Source organism: Ischnura elegans, chromosome 9 (genome assembly GCF_921293095.1).
Source record: "Ischnura elegans chromosome 9, ioIscEleg1.1, whole genome shotgun sequence".
Lineage (NCBI taxonomy): Eukaryota > Metazoa > Arthropoda > Insecta > Odonata > Coenagrionidae > Ischnura > Ischnura elegans.
This window is the reverse complement of record NC_060254.1, coordinates 45,498,537-45,514,499: the sequence shown is the minus strand read 5'-3', so window position 1 is coordinate 45,514,499 and position 15,963 is coordinate 45,498,537.

Here is a 15,963-nt window from a genome sequence, read left to right as displayed (position 1 = left end):
AATATCATAATCAGTATGAAAATTTTCCTAAAAGTTGCTGTAGAATGTATTCCATTTAATCCTTCTTGCCTTTGACCTCGTTGGTTAATGCTTATATGGGGTCTTAATCATACATACACTGTAATTATAGAAATGTTATCTTGTTGCATTGAATTAGTTTCATATCCAATTTTAATACATAAAATTTTGATGTTGATTAAATTCTTAAGGCCAATCTTACAGAGCTAGATTCAAACTTTTTATGGTACTATTGCTTGCATTAGGACAGGCACAATCGCTCATTCATACGACGGGCATGGTATTATGGACAGATTTTTCATTCAGTTCTGTGACCTAATGAAAAATTCTCTTAAAAACATGTTTTAATCTTTTTAACATTCATTTATGAAAATGAATGGGATTAGTATGTTTACATGACATGTACTATCCTTTATGATCAAAGAATATATACATTAAATATCTCCAATGATACAAGTTCACTTGTTTTGGTAGCCATTCATTTTCATCGAAATTTACTTGAGGTAACATGCTAGATTATACATTTTTTTTAAGAACTAGCGTGTGCAATCAATGTTCTTTTATAATTCTGATACACCTATGGAGCCAATGTTACCTCGAGTACTCATGTTTTATACCTCATCGTTCCTGACATGGTTATGTGATTTCAAACTCAAAATTCTTCTTCTCAGCCGGTCATTCATTTGCATTGTTGATGAGATGCATATTATACCCGTTATGGGTAAGTATCATCTTAATTTAAGTCATATCAGGGTAATTAGTATTTTTTAAATTAGTTAATTAACTTGGGATTAAATTTACGTTCTAGATTACTTTTACTCGTTAAATTATGCATGTTTCAAGGTATCAACTACAACGCGTACGCTATAGAATAGCTCGTTCTGAATTATCGTAGGGCTGACTAGATTGTAAAGTTTTAATTTAAATCTCAACTCGTATTTTAGTCCACTTTCAAACTTAATTCGAAACTTTTGGAATTAACGGGATCATCTCAATCGCAAAGTTTGGTGGCTGTGGTGGAAACGGCACTGACTCGAATTTACGACCTTTGCCTTCTGTGGAACTTCTTGTGATTTGACATCCAGATCGAGCACAGCTGAAGATGTCACGATAATAAGGTCTCATCCTGGAACCTTACAGTCCGGAGTGACGTAAAAACACTGACCTATTTCTATTTTTCAAAGACTTCTTGCAACTTACATTCTCTTCTCCCTGAGTCTCACTTCAAATAATCTTGTTTGATTTAGTCAGAGTAATTCCTGTTTCAAATTCTTTAGTGCACCTATCCTTTCCCGTATGAATTTAATTCGTTTTCATATTGTTCAGTTATCCAATATAATATTGCGTTGATCGTTTATTGTTTTCATAAAGTTAAGAAATCCATGCTAAAAATTATTAAAATAATATTATAAAAATACTATTAATAATACCTTTTTGGGAAGGTTAAGCTGTTTCATTTTTCTCGTACCTGCAATGTACGTCAAGACTTCAATCCCTCTAAAAATAAATTACCTTGAAGTCGACTTATTTCCCCCACAATAACCCTCAGCTAGTTTCCATCTCATTCCTGAGATTTGTAAGATAAGGCGAAATATAAAGCAATAAAGAGAGTGCGGACGGTTGGTTAGCCTGTGGGTGCGCCAACAATTGAATTATTAACGCCTGCCAACTTTTGCTCTCGTGTCAAGTATATTAAGATTCTTATCCTTCTCGCCTGGGAGTTAAAAGGAATAATTTTCCCTGCGGAGAGCGTGCTTTATTGCACAGATGGAAGCAGAGGGGTGGAAAACGATATAACGCCGATGTGTTTGTGGGTCATGCAAATCATGACCGTGGTGAATTAAGTTCAAACCTGTTTATGTTTACTTTTCCTTTTCCCTGAGGCGTGGTCTCATGTTAATTTTCCCTGGTTCCAGTTGTACTCAAAGAAATAATTGTTAACAAATTATTATTTTTTATATCCTAAGTAGCTGACGAGAGAACTTCCGCGGCCATCTACATCAATCTGTGATAGCTAGATAGAGACAAGAGGTTGTAAATGAACGTGGGTTCTCCACATCCCGTTGTTGTATCTTTTCCCATTATCTCTACTCTGTACGCCCGTTCCCACCCCCTCCCTCAAAGATGTCAAAACCTCCCCCTAGTGCCTTCATCAAGTCTCTTATTTATTATTATTTTCTTTTTCTTCATTCTTTTTACCCATTAAAGAAGTTTATATGGAGTAAAATATATTTAAAAATAGAAAAAAATTAACATTCCTCACAATAGAACAGTTAATAATGAAAATCTCTTTTATACCCTTTCTAAAGGGTATAAAAGAGATTTTCAAATGTTTTGCAGTGTCTTGTACCAGATGATGGCTCAGTGAGCCGAAACGCGTTGCACGCATTAAAAAACCTTGTGGAAAAGTGCTACGATCTTTTATTTACTTAAAGAGACAAGAGGGACCAATAGGCAGAAAATTTTGCGAAGAAATGATTTCTAGAGTAAAAGAGAATAAATAGGCGTGTGATTATGGCAAATATTATATCGTTTGAAAGTCAAATGTACGGAGAGCTTCGTCAATTCAGTCGACGTATTGTTGACTGAGGTTACGGATAACTAGAAACTTTCTTGTCTTGGCAATATTTCGGCATGTTATATTTAATATGTCTTGGGTTGCATTTTGGATACGGGTTCTGAGAGTTACCATACTTATAAGCAGAGTTATTACTAATCCAGAATCATTGAATAGCTGGTTCTTTGGTATGATTATTTAAATATGATGGTGGAGATTGGAGAAGAGTAGAAAGGTTAAAAAAGAATTCCTTATTCGAGTTCTTTCAACTCTAGATCCTTAAACATATTTTTCAGTTTACAGTTCGACTACTGGATGAAGAAACTTGAGAAAAGGTCCTTTGGTAATAGTCTATGTTGTAGAATGAAGATGAATTACCTTCAAAAACGGTTGTTTATCTTCATTTAGCATGAATTTTCATCAAGTGAAAACCGAATATATCGATTTCTATGCTGTTTATTAATATAGATTCACGGTGCTATGAATCAATATAGTAGGAGGAATCTCTGTATAGGGAATCTAGTATGGTATGGTATGGTATTTGGAGGAGGCGACCGACAGCTGAGGTCATTTGCGCCATGAGGGAAGGGTTTGGAAGGAAGGGTGGAGAGAAACCCGGCGTCGGCGTTAACCTGCTCTCAAGGAAAGGCGCCACCACAGCATAACGTCCCATCCGAAGGACGGAGTGTTGCGCTTGAAATGTCCTCTAGACAACATTCAAGCAGGGATCCGGCAGTTTCTGAAAATTCTCTGCCACTGCCGGGATTTGAACCCGAGCCCGCTATAGGGAATCTACCTAAGGGTATCAAACTCAACTACAGAGCTTCATTTGGACTCTGTTTCATAAATTGCCATTAGAGGTTTTGAATTGCCATTGCTGATGCAAGCCATTACGACTTATTTCATTATTACTCGCCGTAAGAGCGGCCTAAGTTTTAAAACTGGGTCGAAAAATCTACTACATTACGAACTGGGACGTGGTTGAAAAAAGGAAGCATGCCGTCCTAAAGTGACGCTCGGCAAACGCATCCTGTAAAAGTTTTGCTCTTGCTGGAAGATTCTCGCCGGAGTGATGTATGTATGTATGTATCTCTCCTGAGGATACGGAGCCTCCGGGTCTCATGAAGTATTCAGCGACTTGCGCATTTCAGTCCTCAGTCAAACAAGCATATGCGCCCCTGACGCTACCCTTTGACGTCGTTGCGCTAATTTAATTTTATTCCTCAGTATCCGATCCTGAAATAAATATCGGATGTTTTCCCATTGGGATTACTTTGGGGGTCGCAAGAAACATGAATTTTGTAGCGATTTAACGATCGCGCCCCAGGCAAAATTCTGACGAGCACTCTCCTACCTGAAGTCAACTCTTTGTCAGTTTCATCCAATTCAGCTGCCTTTCCTCAGGTCCTCAGGTCAGCATATGTTGAGTGCCGTTCCTAATGTTGCGTAGGATATTGAATTTGGCCCTGGATAATTGTTCAATTTTTTCTATATGCATAAGGGGCCATTAGGAGTCTACATTTGCATGCCTAAATGTATTTCTAGAAATGTATTTACCTATCCATTTTATAAATTTATACCGGGGTCTTAGTACCACCCGATTGAGGTTCAAGCGGCCCATTGACCTACTCTATATAAGCATAACTTTAAAAATCTTTTAAAAAACTTTAAAAATCGATTTAAAATGTAACAGAGCATATGGAGGAAGTTTACATTTTTTCTTTTACATTAGTACATACATTCCTATGACTTACTTAAAACAGTACGTCGTGGAAAAGTGGCTATTGCCTTCCAAGTGGCTATGTTCTTTTCACTGTGTCCCTCAGGGTTTTAATATAAAGGTTCCAATTAAAATATTCGTAAAAATACAATTAATAACATAAGTAAATGAATTAACTATTTTCTTTAGCTTTTTAATGCGAAATAAACCTGGGTTTCAAATTAAATATTAAAAATATTGAAAAATAAGGAAGGAGTATAAATTGTTTCTTTAAAAAAATTACAGACTAGTTTGTATTTTCAATGAATTCAAATATTTCTCTTCAATCATCTTCTAGTCACCTTGTGTGAGATGGAGGTGAAATGGAAAGTATTTTTGCCAGCTCTTGGCGTCAGACCCTTTTCAACCTTTGGAAATCAGAAGAAATTTTTGGATCATCCTTCCCATTCTCTTGGCGAACATCCATCTTCAATCTTTGACGTGCCCGCTGACAGCTCTCTCTCCAGCCGTTTCCCGTGATTGAATTCATCGGCGGACTCACGGGTTATTTGAAGGGTGAGTCATTTATTTGGCTCGTTTGTGAAATCCCTTTCAAAAGGCGCGAGGCTGGCCATTCCAGTATTTTTCTTTCGGTCCAATGCGATACGCAAATGGTTCAGCCACCGATTTTATTCGCAGCGGCTAAAGTTAGTTTTCGAATGAAAATGTGCCTTATTTTCTCTTTTATTCATCCTGTTCTTAAATGGTATATGGAACGATGTGATGGAAGTTATCGATATTAAAATGAAACATTGCAATATTTCCGCTGAATTTATTTGAGCACGACGCGTTTATAAGTTACAACAACATTGTCAAGTGCATCATGTGCAGCCAAATTTTTCCTTAAGAATGTCCATGTGTTGAAGGAGAGGGGGCAAGAGAAAAGATAGGGTTTGGGTGTCGGAAAGTGGAAATTATCTTGCACAAAATATGGAAGTAGCGGAAGGTATCGTGTGATTTCAACGAATAGTGAAAACTAAACTGCAGCTTTGCTCTCATTAAAGCAATTGTTCACTGTTTACTATAACTTTAGGTATAATCAGTCTCGATTTTGTGTATTCTTTTGACGCATGTATACATTTGGTAGCTACAGTTTATACATATTATTTTAATGGAAAATATGGATAAAGTTGAAATTAAAAATAGAATAGTTAGAAGTGGAAAACGAAGAGTAAAGAAAATAAGAAGAAAATAATTTATATAGTTGTTCCTTTTTCCGAGTTATGACACAAATTTTCAATCAATATCTTGAGGGTAAGTAACATAAGGAAAAAAAAAGAAAATATGGCATCTCGGAGGCAAAGGCTTGTCTCGTGGGACTCAACAAGTTAAATATGAGAGAAAAAACGAAAATTCTTTCTCGCAAAAATCCTTACATAATGCACCTGCACATATACGTAATATGAACGAATAAATAATATGAATATAATCTGAAAATTTGATGGCTTTACCTTTGATAGTGTGGACTGTGCGTTTATAATTTAGTGTATCCGTCAGTCAGTCAAAACGCGCTGCTTTGCTCAAGAAAGGTAAACTTTAGGTCGAACTCGGACTGCCAAATTTCTCAATACGCGAAATTGTTCTTTTTATAAATGTGGTACGGATTAACGGCTGGTGTGCTAACAACTACTCCCACGCGCCTGTTAAGGCGGCTTGTGGGGTAGTAGATTTTTAAGAATAGTAGTAGATTTTTTGAATATCAGATTGGATGAATGGTAGTGCTAGAATGTTGGTGTATGGAGGAGGGAGTGACAGCTTAGGGCGTTTGCGATATGAGGGAAAGGTAGGGAGGGAAGGGCGGAGAGACTCTCAGCGTAATCATTACCCTGATCTTAGCAAGTCGCCAAGGCGACCACAGCTTAATATGAGGGATGGCAATAGAAACTAAACGAAAGTCAAAGGCAGTAAAATTTCAATAGTTTCGTTCCCAGGAGAAAAATGTAGATACGAAACGAAATGGATTTAAACCCGGGGAGCTAAACTTAGGGTCGAAACGAAATTGAAGTCAAAACTACTTCGGGTCGAAACTAAACTAAAACTCTGGGACGAAACGTATATAATGTTTCGCACCGGAGGGACCAGGTGCTTCACCTTCGAACAGTTTAGTTTCGACCCACACACCGAGTACGAAGTATGGTTGAATGAAACAGAGAGTCGTCCTACCGCCATTAGATGCATGGAGCACTCATATATTTACCAATAACTGGAGAACGGTGAACACAAACTGTCCATTTGAGTTTTAAGCTCTATGTTTTAACCTCTCTACACGTATATCAAACCTAATGGGTCGAAACTATTCCCTCTTATCCCCCTCCACTCAACTTCTAGGATCGAAAATTAACCCTTTCTAAGCCAGAGCTGTTTCCGGGAGCAATCAAATTTCAAGATTTGTCATTTTGAAAACTTGAAAATTTTGCACTTAATCATAATTATCGTGGCAGATAAATATTTCGCCGTTAAAATTTACACCACAAAATAATGCATAGTTTAGATATTACTTAAATAGAATTGAAAGTTTATACATTTTTGATGTTGCTTAGAAGCAGCATTGGGTTATAATGGGTTAATTATGATCAGCGGAGTTTAGTAAATTTAGTTTCGTTCCTGGGAGTAAAGTTTCGTCCCGGGCCGAAATTAAACTCCTTGGTGATTTTAATTTCGTGCGGGAACGAAACTAAACTTAGGCCTCATAATTTCGTTTCCCTTCGGGTCAAAACGAAACATTTTCGTTTCGTTTCACTCACCCATCACTGCTTCACATCCTATCCTACGGATGGAGTGACATACTTGAAGTTCCCTCCACAATGCACTCAAGCAGGAATCAGGTAGTCTCTGAAAATCTCCCCTGCCGCCGGAATTCGAATTCGGGCCCGTGGGGTTGCGACCCAACATTATAATCACCATACCATCCCGAACCCAGCGAGAATGTTTAATACGTCAAGGATTTGTTGCCCCAAATCTTATTCATCGCTGAAGTAAAACAACTACGCATTCAAATCCGAGTGAATTGCGTCGTTATCAATCCGTTGATTGCGAAAAAATGACGAATTTCTCATTCAACGGTTCCATTCTATTTATCGGTTTATTTTATTTAATTTAGGGTATGCTCCGAGTGGATAAATGCCTTCGGGAAAATTAGAGTCGGCGACTCGTAGAATGCGGAAACGTCAAATGGAATTATGAAAACCCGCCTGAGGCCTATTTCGTGAAAACTTTGAGCCCATATTCAACCATGCGCGATGAATGAGAGCAGATTCAGTAGCACTACCATGAAAACACATTCAAGTGTACGGAAATATCCACGCTCAATTAGTTTTTAGCTCATTGGTTCCACGATATGCTGTTTGCTTTCCCTCAGGGTTTTCCGCCCCCTCGACTCTTGCCAGTCTTGCGTTATCTACCCTTTATGGCTTTTCTCCCCGGAATAAGCCGAAAACCCTAAGGTCATATATTCCGTCTAATATTAGTGAGCATCTACCGTATTGGTATATTGGGAGATGGTATGGGGTCACTGCAGGTTTGCTAAGTAAGATTACTATCTGGGAATCTCATTAATTTTCAACGGGAGGAATAAAATGAGAATTCGATATAACACATGTTTTTTTTGTATTTAGAAGGAAGTATGAAGGTGGATCAGCGAAAAATAGGGTAATGCGGTCCTTGGGTTAATACAATCGAAGTTTCTAATGTTCCTTAAAAACCTAAATTACATTCGGCCTACATGATATTATTTACTTTATAGGTTATACCTATTTGCCCTATTTTTTACCCAACCATTATCTCTGTGACCATTTCTAAGGAGTTACAACGGCAAGGCTTGGATTAAGCATCGACAGCAGTGCGGCACCAATTTCGATGCTTAACCACCGTGTGGGATGACAAATATTTCGATGCGTTGAAATTTTTATTTATTTATTACATCTTATCGGTCATTTCTTTGATCAACTCTAACTTAAAATAATTTTAGCCATCAACTGTCTTAAGCAGAGGCAGTGGATGGAGTGAAAAATAGCAGATAAAGTGAGTGTGATTTAAAATAAAAATATTTTTGAACTCGCACGGGTCTATGTATATTGAGTAAACAGGCCTTTAGAGAAGTAAACATTTGCAAGGGATTGGATTGATCCAATTCTCCAATCCCGCGTTTCAATTCCGTGATTTCCCTGCGGAATTTAGGTTAAATTCTGAGTGAATGTCATTATTGCCGCTCGCACACGAAGGTAACCGGGTCAAGCATTCGTCCCTCCTTCAGCCAGGTGTCCGCGCGAATAATTAATTAATTAGTGAAGCATGTCTGCGTCGGTATCAAGCATTCGCACCACTTCCAAATGGCCATGAACCCTCTCATTGATTTTTTTAAACCACAGGTTCCGCGAGCGTGCACACATCGCCAATTAGGCGGATATTTATGCCAGCTTGAAGCCTTGAAACTCTGATTTTATCGAAAATTTATGTCATTCGTGAGCGGCGTTGTAGCTTTGCATTAAAATTTCAAATTAGTAAACATGGGAAATGAAGCAGGTTTTTACTTTCCCCATAGTTGTATGACGCTCAGTCGTCGAAATCGATCGGGTTGCTTATAAGGCTGCGCGAAATGTACAAACTTAATGAAACACTGACTTGCAATTTTCCACAAAAATAAAATTTAATTCGACTCGAGTTTCGATGTTACTACATCATTTTCAAGGTACAACAAAATGATGTAGTAACATCGAAACTCGAGTCGAATTAAATTTTATTTTTGTGGAAAATTGCAAGTCAGTGTTTCATTGTGAATCAATTCCACTCCATCTCGCTTGATTCTTCGAATTTTATATGTAAAAACTTGTTCCATTAGCATGTTTTATGTTCGGAATTTCCACAATTCATCAACGCAATCCATTAATAGAATTATAACCGATATTTGACATCCAAATGCATTCAAAATTGCATTTTTATCATATCCATCATTCGCTGTAAGAATCAGCTTACAAACGCTGGTATGTATAAAGTAACTTCTTGCGTACGAAGCTACTCATTAATAATTCTCAGGGCAAGAAACGTATTCATTCAATCATAAAAATGTGTAACATCTTACAGTGATTGCCACATTCGTAACTTATTCAATTCCATGTAATTCATTTAATTATTTTGTTCGGACATAGTTTTCTCTAACCACTTCGTTATCTTTTGCAAATATGTTTTTGCGACCTGACTCTTCATTAGATCCCTGATCATTTCTGTACATAGGAGAAATATTTAGAATTAGAATTTTTTATTTGTCCACAGTGATACAATACACTAGTTACACACTAGGCAGGTATATAGGACACGTCAAAATATCAAATATTAGTTTAAAGTACAATATACACATCGTATATAAAATTTTACACTGTGAAACCTTACATGCTATGTACTCAAATATTCATTAATGCTATAGAAGCATTTTTCAAGAAGATAAGTAAAAACAATTTTTTTAAATACAAGTATTCTATTTTCACATTTTATATAGGCAGGCAACTTATTATATAGTTTCGTGCACATTGCACGAGGTCCTTTGGTGGTATGGGTAAAATTTTTTTGTGTGACATGTAGATCATTACACTTTCTGGTATTGTAGGAGTGTATACTATTATTTTGAATGAAATCGCCAAGGTGTTGTTTTGCATAGATTACAGAGTGGTATATGTATATACAAGGCACAGTTAACAAATGATAATTTTTAAATAGAGGTCTGCAGTGAGCTCGGTGATGCTGTTTAAGCATTACCCTCAACAATTTCTTTTGAATTAAAAATAAATTGTGCAACTTAGGTGAGGAACCCCAGAGCAAGACACCATATGATATCCTAGAGTAAAACAGACCATAGTAAAGCATCTTCAACACATCTAGACTGACAGTATATTTGATCACAGACATCAGATAGAAAACAGTATTTAGTTTTTTACATAAGAAATCAATATGCGTTTCCCATTTTAAGTAAGAATCGACATAAATACCAAGGAATTTTACGTTTTTAACCATACCGAGATCAAATTCATCATGTAAAGGAGAATTTCTATGTGAGAAGATTGACACTTGTGTTTTTTCAGCACTTAGAGCCAGGTTGTTTAAACACAATATTTATTTGATGATATTATTACTCCATACATTAAATATTAGTAAACAGTAAATTAGATCATGAATTATCACAAAGGATATACCTTTAAGACTAACTTAGCTGTAATTGAAAACATTTTTTTCCGAGTAGAGATATTTTTGGAAAATAGTAGTTACTTTTTGCTTTTTAAGTAAAGCCTGTAAGGTAATTAAGTGGAATAGTACTACCTGTGAGAGAAAACCTTCAATAATTGATTCTTATATCGCAGAGTTATTATCATGTAGAATGAATTCAGGAGTAGGGTATTAATAATCATCATTTATAACTTAAAAGGCATTATTTTCATCTTCGTTAGAACCCAATTTTATTTTCTATGATATTCACATGATGATTTCATTTCGAAATGATCTCCCATCCTTTTCTGAAATCTACTTTTTGTTGAGCGTGGTGTAGAACATTGAATAAAGTTAAAAAGTGAGACTCCATGGCCGAGGAAATAGAACTATTACAAGAGCGGAGAGGATTATATCCTTTGAAAGATGCAGTGTTATGATCGAGAACAGAAAAAATAAATGGTGGAGTCCTTGAAATCGAAAAATGATGTAGACCGATTGATCCTCCTCGCGGTAGATACTCTCTAATATTTTTGATATAAATAGAGTATGAAACCGCAGTTGCAGGATGCAAATAAAAAGAGGCAGGTATCCTAAATAATAACCGTACATCAGTGCGCTCAAATAATTGCCTCATGTATGTTATTGATGGAACATTTCCAAGGCACCTCAACACTGAGTGCTTTTTTTCTTGATTCATTCAAAGGTTGTTTGATTTTCCTCACCTATGGATGCTAGTTGGCCCTCAGCCTCTATTTTCATGACGAGCATTGTCGGATAAAGGCGCTAAAGACCTGTGCGACGGCAATCTGCAAGAATCAACGGCGCCGGCATCCACATATTTTTTTCTAGGTGTAATAGATGGCATTGGTTAAGGTGGTCCGAAGAAAATGTTTTTTGAAATTTGTGTGAGGGTTTTGGTAAACAAGATTTTCTCTTATCGATTCACACAATTTTAATTATGAGGAATTACGGATTGACGAGTAACGTTATTATTTCTAATTTTCTCGTTTTAGAGCTACCTTTTTCCACAAAAGTTTCCAATGAAGTGATCTTACCACGACTGAAGCCGTACGTCATCGTATTCAGTGTCAATAACGCATGTGCTATATACAATCTTCTTTTGTTTAAGTACTCGAAACGTCAATTTTCGACTATATTCTGATTAATTGATAAAAATCATTAACTATTTTATTATTTTAGTGCTAATATTGTAGAGAAACTCGCTTTGAGCTTCTCTATTTCATTGGCAAATGAAGAGGAAATTTTAATATTCCTTGAAAATACCGAATTAACGCAGGAGGCCAATGAAAAGAAGGCGTCGTCGACGTAGTATGGCGTCGCACAGATCGTCTAGTTGACGAATTAATGGATATGGTTGGAGGGACAAAGGAAAGCGGATGGTCACTCCTCTTCCGGAGGTCTTTAGAGCTGTACGTTTGCGAGCGTCCACATCGCTTTATGCACCGCACCGTTGGTGTATCTCCCCCGTGCCATCAACTCTACTGCTCTCGCATTATACCCTTCTCGAACTGTCGCATATTGCCTTTTTATTCGGGCGATAGAGGCCATCGATTTTCGATCAATGAAATCAATTTATCTTTTCCAATGTGGATTGTGGGCACAATACTTGGATGAGTAGGGGTCATCCAAATCTCGCTGGCAGTCCTTATACTTATGGTCAATCTATTGTTGGTGGTCAACGGGATTACGGGTTCACTTATGTTGGAGTCGAGCCTGACAATCAATTGCTATAGCAGTCAAATCCGACGTATAAATTCGTAGCTAACTAAACAAAGGGTTTCGGGATTTCAATTTGTGAAATTTCTTCATGACGGGGGAAAATTAAATGACGATTGAATTAATTGATTAAAAATAATTAAATTCGCAAATGTTGTCGTTTTTTCCATCGAGTATAAACTAGCATAAAAGTCAATTCGATGATCGTCGGAAATTGAAGTAATAAAGCCAATATCTCTGTAGCTATAGCAGTCAAATTCGACTTATCAATTCGTAGCTAATAAAACTTAGGGTGTTAGGGTCAAATTTGTGATCTTTCTCCGTGATGTGGAAAAAAATTAATACAAATTTAAGCAAATAAATAAAAATAATTAAATTCGAAAATTTTGTTTTTCTTTCCATCGAAGTTAACTGCAAAGGAAGTCAATTTGTTGACCGACGGAAATAAAAAGAGTAAAGCAAATATCTCTACAATCGACTGCTACAGCGGTGAATTCCAACTTCATTAATCGTAGGTAACTAAACGAAGGTTTTCAGGGTTTTTATGTAAAATTATTTCAATTAAATTGGAAAAAACTACTACCCTGAAAAAATTGAATAAATCATCACCACTACTCATTTAATAAAAATAATTAGATTCGCAAGGTTTTTCCCATCGAAGTTAACTACTGTAGAAGTCAATTTGCTGATCGTCAGAATTAAAGAAAGTCGATATCTATCATTGATATTTGCAGTTATTATCGACTTGCCAATCCTCAATGCTCTCGACGACGATTTCGATTAATCGAACTACCCCCCACTCACTCGCTGGCCTTCATTCTCTCTCACGCGATACCCTTCATCATCCGCAGTCCACTTTCCACCCTTTCACGCCCCCCGCTCCGCAACTCTATCGCCCCTCCCGCATCCACCCCGAGGGCGGAGTCCTCTCGTTCCATCAATCCTACCGTTTCCTCATCGTCCATATCTCTCCGCGATCTTCGCCCGCCTCTCCCCTGCAGGGGTTCTCCGAGGGAAGGCAGGGTCTGAGGAAATCGACCCCCGAAGCGCGTGCGAACCATTGCGCGACCATTGACTGTCAGAGAAGATTTCCAGGATGAGGAGGAAACGTCGAGATAAATAGGTTGACGGAGGGTGAAAGCGATGTGGGAGAGGGTTGGGGTTTCAAACTGATCGATGAGCAGGAATGTCGATAGTTGAACGCAATAACCCAGAGGGAAAGTGTGACCAATACCTTCATCTACATTTTGAGTGTTCCGACATATAAACAAATCAAAACAGCTGTAACTGAATGTGTTTCATCCACTGAGGCTGAAATGTATGTTTTATTTTTTAATAATAAGGGGCATTCAATTTTTTGTTGCCAAATTATTTAAACAGTTGATAATATAAATAATTAGCATAATTAGGAACATATGTTTCTAGGTGTTTTTATGATGTTTTCGATTCGTGGTTGCAGACGTGGTAGATTGAGTACCAATATTTCTCAAACTATCGTTTAGTTGATTCTGTCATTTCCGGTTACGGATCGTGTTTATATGAAGAATCGCGTTTGCTGAATGGTCATTTACAAATATTCTCGTTACCTATTGTCGCAATTACGAGGTTACGAACTCAATTGGCGTGTGGCAGGAATTGTTACGATCCCAATGTTTAACTTGTGCTGTGAGTAAGTTCATATTACGTAGGAACCAAATTAGGATTTGCGTTGCATTTTGACTGCAGCCTAAATTTGTTAAGGTGGGTTTACACATCCAGGTACTCTCGTACAGGATTAGCTCTAGAAGGGCATGCCACCACTTTTATCTGCTTAAAAGAGCAATGTGCTTCGTGATAATAAAAAAGGACAAGAAAGAGGTTGTTGCGAAGGAGAAATAATTTCATTCCCTCTTATCTGCGGGAGGATCAAATCAATTTTTGGCCTACCCTAGATCCCTAACAAGTAACATATTTAAAAAATCAATCTGTATTTATATTTTTGCTTGTGTAGTTTAATGAATAATTGCCGCTTTTAATACGACCACCGACTGCGAATCCTAACGAGTTCAAGTTGAACTGCTTCAGCTTCGCTTATGCATCGAATCAAGGCCTCAATCGATTGGTTTTGTCTTACAGGGCTTCGAAATCGTCACATACACCCACGATTGGTCATTTCATCGTTCTTACAACTTCTACTTCAAAAATCTAAGTTTGTATCACGACTTAATTTTTATAATGGCTCTGTTTATTCATCATAATTGAAATTCAATCTCAGTTAGTGCAACGCTATTTACCTAGCGTAGCTGATCCAATTTCATATTTTAAATTTTTCGCGTCACTGATACTCTTTTGTGTCCTGTGCTATTTGTTTTTGAGTGGATGACCTCCGAATGTGAATTATCATCACTTTATTGTTAGTACTATCGTCTTACCGTGAAATATTGTGCGTTTTACATGATGGTATCATTTGGTGGGCATGTGTTTTTATAAATTAAAAATATACGAATCTAGTACTCTGACCCCTACTCCCTACCAGCTTCCAACCTAATCCTAGTCATAGCTTTGTGACGATATCTGTCAACTCCTACCTATTTTTCTAGTCATCCCCCCCCCAGGTTTCATGATGTTTTCGTGATGTTTATGTGATCTGTGAATTGAATGGTTCAAAGGTGGAAATCACGGATTTATAGATGGATGGATTAGAGTAATAAGGAGAGCAGGATGCACAAGGGTATGGTTGTGATAAATGAGCGGGAATATGGAGCAGCACTAATCTCTTTGAAAATTTGGGACCTTAGCCATTGTGTCAACTTATAAAATGCCCAAAAATTACAATTTTTACTGATGTTTTAGTTGCATTCAATGCGTATAGCTCTGAAGTACTCATTACATACATTCATTAAATCCTGACACATCAAATTTCTTACTTATTGCTCTTGTCATGGATGCATAAAAGCCATCGATAATGAAATGAGGATGTTAGGAACTATTTGTTGTGGAGGAACTATGAATTTTCAGTGTTTTTCCTAGCATATAAAGGCCCAAAATGTTGTTCTATTGAGGAGAGACTTTCCTATTACCGCGTTCAATATTTTGTGAATAACATTAGTTATAAATGAGGTTAAGTCATCACTACTAACATCACTTTGGCGACCTCTCCTTGTGAGCTATTATAACCACTGGGTAACAAATTGATTTGGTGCAGTTTCCCTTCCGGATGACCTCACATTCCCTCTGCCAGTATTTCTTTTCAGTGCAGTTGACCAGTGGGTTTCAGCGGAACGGAGTGAGATTCAGGGTAAGACAGGGTTACGTAAGGTTTGAAGGGAATGTGGTGTTAGGTCGGTAGGGAAATGCGGCGAGTGAGGGTCAAACGCGAGGGACAGGAGGGAAAAAGGGTTCAGGGAACGGTTTTAAAGGGATCGCTACACTCTCAAAAGGATTACCGTTCAGAGAACGCTCGATAGAATACGCACTGGTCCATAATTGGCTTCTGCCGCTGACCATTGCCGGAGAAGGCTTACGATTCGCTGGGTGGTGGTTTGGTTTGGTGCTTGGGAAAGCCCCGAAGGGTAGGTATTCCTGTGGTCAAGTACGTGGGAAATGTAGGGATTTGCTTGGCGGTGGAATTTATGTGACGAGATAATTACTGATGTTGAGGGAATAGTAAAATGGAAGGGGTATAGGGACTTTAAGGAGAAGGAATAGGATAGATGAA